A 5,611-nucleotide genomic window follows, 5' to 3' on the forward strand; every position below is an offset into this window, starting at 1 on the left:
ATTGTTACTTTTTTGGCTACGGAGCTGGTTGATGGCGTGTTTTTTGCAGGACATGTTGTACTTTGCACCAGTATCATGTCTGAGTACATATGGTTTTTTGATCGCATTTTATAGCATTTTTTGTGGGATTGAAAAGGTAAAAATCATAATTTTTGGAGGGTTTATAACAGTTTTTTTTTACGGCGTTTATCGTGGGGGTTCAATAATGATTTACTTTTATTCTACGGGTTGTTACGGACGCGGTGATACTATATATGTGGGGTTTGTGTTATGATTTAGACTTTTTTTTTTTAGTTATATGTCTCTTTATATGTTTTGGGGGTTTGGGGCATTTTTAGTGATTTATGACTTTATTTTTTTATTGAATAACTTTTTTTTTTTTACTTTTTCACTTTTATACCATTGGACATGAACAAGCAATCTTCTGATTGCTTCTTCATGATAATATTCTGCAATACTGATGTATTGCAGAGTATTATCAGTGTCAGCCTATGCACTTGCATAGGCTGGCACTGTGCCAGTAAGATGACGTCACAGACGCCATCTTACCGGCAATTCTTGCAAGTAACTCTGGGGTCCAGATCGGACCCCAGAGTTGCTATAGCAACGATCGTCGCCCCCCGAAAACGGTTCGGGGGGGGCCGATCGTGGGGGAAAGATCCCCCAGATGCATGTTAGATGCCGCGGTCGCGCTGACCGCGGCATTTAACGGGTTAAGCACCCGCGATCGGAGACAACTCCGATCGCGGGTGTTACACTGGGGTGCCGGCTATTGGTTACAGCCGGCACCCCGTGTTTCTCAATGCCGGTTCGGCTCTGATCCAGAGCCGAGCCGGCATAAGCGCCGTGGCGGATATATCCGCCACTGAGCGCTAAGTCACTGCGCTCCGTGGTGGATATATCCGCCACGGAGCGTGAAGGGGTTAACAAAAAATTAAAAATACAAAAATAGTAGCCAGACATCGCAATTTTGACAGTATTGGAGACACACGTTTTTGTGGTTTTACGAAATTGTTATAGCCAGGGTGGGTGAACCCGCAGGCTCCTAGACATACATAGTCCGACCTAACCTGTAATAACATTATATAAAAATAATGAAATAACAGTTATTATGGTAACCAGTGTAGAAAAAAAAACATATTATCAGGGTTTTGTAATATGTAACTTCAGAAAAAGGAGAATACAATAGATGATAAGATGTTGAGTATAACGTGTGATGGAATGGCCATCCATTCAGGACTATTGGATGGACCTTCATTCCTACATTTAACGAGCGTTTGGGTTTCCCAGGTGTCTGCTCCCCTCGTGTGAGTGTGTTCTGGGCCTGGTAAGCGACATTATTCAGGCTAGATTTGAGAGGGCTCTGTTTAGACTCCTAATGTTCTATGGTAGAAAGGTTATTTTGCTGAATTGGAAGCCTTCAACAAGGCGCCCTACGTTAGCCAAATGGATCGCGCTGATTAGACTTGTTTTAGAAACTCACTTACACTGCTACAGGTACTCGGAATAGTTTCTCTTCGATCTGGGATGTGTGGGTAGCAGCTTCGGGTAGGGAGGAGGAATAGCTCCGTTTGTGTGAGGTGTGAATGGTTGGGTGAATGAATGTTTGCCGCCTTCAGGAAGGTGGGCCTCTTGCTGGGGCAATTATCGCTCTGTTTTTGGTTTATTATCCTATGCTAAGATTTTTGTGCTGATTGTCCATCTCATATGACTGTACCTTGTAGTTCAATGAGGTGGATGTTTGCATTTTGTAGACTGTTATGTTTTTGAAAAATGAAAATAGTCTTTAAAAAAAAGTATTACGTATGATGAGGTCTGGTGAAGTCTAGAAAAAGGCTTGATATATTCAATATAATAGTAGAGGGTTAGGCGAGAAAACTTGAGCCATTTTGACCAGATTTTTTGGAGATTGGGGAGCCAATTATTTTTGCAAGTACAGTATTTTTTTTTTGAGAATTTGTTTGTAATATTATGCAGTGCTCATTTTTCTCATTATATAGGTTTGTTTTTTCATATTTTTTATTATTTGTGAAAGGTAAATTATTTATAATAAAAAATTAAAAATGAAATAATGTAAAGCTGTTTATGTTTTCCCTGAAAACCCCCTGAGAGATGACCAATGCTGGTTCCAGCGTTGGGATGGTCTTTGGCACTGAAGGCTAAGCTGGACAGGCCAAGGGTCACAGGATATCACTACCTCGATGTCACAAGTGCTGAGCTATCAGTGCCAAAGACAGGTAGACTGCTGTAATACTGGAATTGGGAGCCACTGGAATTGGGAGCACTTGCCCCTCCCCCCATGCACTTTAATTTACCATCTTATACTATTACACCACAATGCACACATACGTGTTATTAATTGATTATCCTGATTATAGACCCCAGAATTAATAATACTATGTAGAGCATTACTGATTTATAATATATATGGCAACCCCATAAACTTATTACACACAGCACCCATAATTGATTAATATACAGGCAGGTTACGTACAAGATAGGTTCTGTAAATTTGTTCTTAAGTTGAATTTGTATATAAATTGGAACTGTATATTTTATAATTGTAACGCCAGCCAAATTTTTTTTGGTTTCTGCGACAATTGGATTTTAAAAATGTTGGGTTGTCATAAGAATTACAATTAACAATAAAGCTATATTACAGATATATCTGATAACTGTTACAGCTGATTATTGTAGCCTGGGACTAAAGTACAGTAACTTACCAACATCCAGAGCTCCGTTTGTAACTAGGGGTCGTCTGTAAGTCGGGTGTTCTTAAGTAGGGGACCGCCTGTAGAGCCAGATTCCAGGCGCATCGTTTATGATACATGTTATGAAACACAACGCAACATTACAGGAGAGGGGCTTGGCTCGCTTGCATATGCGTTCCATGTAATGCTGGTTCCTGAATGTTGATCAAACAAAGTGTGTGAATAAAGCCCTAGATTCTATTATTTATAGTCGAAAAAAAAGATGCAGGTCCTATTGTTTCCATTACTAATAACAGAACCTGCTGAACGCAGATGTTAACTTAGCCTAAGGCCTCATACACATGGCCATGTGTGCAATACGGACCACATGGGAATACTGAGCCTCCGGTCTGGGCCCCCTATCCTAATCGAGCCCATGATTGGAGTCATGACGGTGGCCCAGTAGACAACAATACATATTGTATTCTCTCCATACAACATTCCATTCAGAAGGTTGAACTTCCACATCGCTGGACATGCACTTTTGTCATTGGTGGAAGGGCCACCATAACGATCATTAATAAACTATTTAAAAAAAATAACAGTGAATGTGGTGATGAAACCGATGCAGCTGTGGAGAAAGAAGAAGGGCAAAGGGAAGTATCTGCAGTAGGCAGTGGAGTTCTGCTTTTTAGAGGAATGTGACTTCACTTATTTCCTTACACATCACAATAGCTACTAATTACTGGCAAAGCACCCTAATTAGCACTTCTTCTCGGTATCTCGGCGCTTCCATGTGAACTGGGTGACATTAGCTTCATACTGAGATCACGTCGCATTATTTAATAACTGGAAGCTTGATATCAATACCTAGAAATAGTGGTGCCAGGACACCAGGGCTCAGCCCACAACTTGTGCAATTTCATTTAAGAAATGACTACACAAAGAGCAGCAGTTTCATTAACGTGGGAATCATAACTTACTTCTTTGACAGAGACATGTACAATCATTCGTACGTAACATTAAAGAGGTTGACTTTAGAAATCCGGGGAGTAATAGATAGAAAAAACAAAAAAACGGCTGTGATGTTAGGGGGTTGATAAATATGTCACTATCAGGTGACCAATTCCCCCTAAGTTATGTGCAACACCCCTGCCAATGCATAGGCAAGGTGGTAGTTGTGAATAGCGTCCTCTCCACATCAGGATCTATCTGGTGAGCTGGTGTGCAACTCATCCTGAAGATAATGCTAGGACAACCTAGTAAAACTGCAGCTGCAGATATTGCCTGGCAAGGCAACCGTTAACTGGTGTATGCAATTATCCAATGATGTGTCTGTTATACAAGCTGGAAGGTGATTGGAGAGGTGCTACCACCTGACCACAGTTATATAAAGGGTTATATAAGCTGCTGCTGGGTGAGAGCACATGGTCTTATCCCAAGGAGAGTGAGCAGCACGCCTTCAGTGCAGCCACAGGCATTATTCCCAGGAACTTCTAGTGCCTCAGGCCTCCTGCCTGGCACCCAGGGCAAGTCTGGAGACTTAAGCCGAGAACTGTAGCTTCCAACACTTGGACGCAGTTTCATCTGAACAAGCCCAGGCTGCATATACTATCAGGCTGCATGCACCTTTCCTTTGGATCGACTCTCCATGACCTTTCCAGCATAAAGAATCTGCTGTTTAATAAAGAACTTTAAGTTGATTTGCACACCGTTGCTTCCGTCTGATCCCTGGATACGACTGTCTACCACCACGGGTTCCCCATCCATCACCCAGGGACTCATCCTACAGACACCTCAGGGGTTGCCCCAGAGAGTAACCACTACATCATTTCTTGCACACACCACCTGCTGGAGACCTGCCAGGCTGTAGGACAGCCCTCCGATCCCCATACCAAGCACCGTGACATCAGCGTGCCTAGGCCGCAACCGCCAGCCACTCTGGCTGTCTCCAGGCCACCAAGAAAAGGCTTGGCCCTGGTGGGGGATGTTGCATATGCCTCTTTGTATGTCCATGAATTTCAAATATATTGCTTTTAAAAAATATTCGATGTACAGCTGAAGGCTCTGGCACAAAACTGGAAGTGGAAGGCCTAATTAGCATACAATCAGGCTCCACCCACCTAATTGTAGAGATTCAAAATTAAATAATTAGTATTCTGGAACACGGAGGACTAAATAGGAAATTTGAAATACGCCGGAAACAGTGGAACAATGGGCCCACATTTATTACCCCCTTAGTAACGTGGCCTGTAAAGCAAATTTTTGTACGTGTCGGTTTAAGGGCCATAACGTTTTTTGCGTGCTATCTTAAATTTTTTGCTGCGTTTTTTTCAGGACACATAGGGCTAGTTAAAAAATGTAATAAAAGCTTAAAGATGTGGTAATGTGGTCAAAAACACATGCTTTTTTGGATGGATTGTTTAAAAACGGACCGAAATCCGTTTCAAAACATGACGTCTACGTGCAGTCTTTCATATTGGTAAATAATGAGAACGCATCAGGTTTTGTGACACAAGGATCACACATGGCGTAAAACGCGGATGTTTGCATTTATCCTTGTTTTCGGAAACCGTAAGACGCTTACTTATTATTGTCACCTCAGTAACTAACACGGCCGGCGTGCGTCAGATTAGTATAAAAATTACAGGGGACTATAAGTAGCCAAAAAGTGATGCCCACAGATATTTTACTTCTCAGGCACAAACTTTTATATAAAAATCTCAGTCAGAAGCGATCTACAGGCGGCAGCCGCCATTTTGTCTCGTGAAAATAACTTTTCTTTATCAATAATGGTAAAATCGCCTCATTACTGAAGCTAATATTTGTGTTTCCCCTCGTGTGTACACGCAGGGCAGAGGCTGTGAGAGGACATTCCTGTCTCCTCCTTTAGCTGTCAGGACTATCAGGGATTACGACAC

Source organism: Engystomops pustulosus, chromosome 7, assembly GCF_040894005.1.
Source record: "Engystomops pustulosus chromosome 7, aEngPut4.maternal, whole genome shotgun sequence".
Lineage (NCBI taxonomy): Eukaryota > Metazoa > Chordata > Amphibia > Anura > Leptodactylidae > Engystomops > Engystomops pustulosus.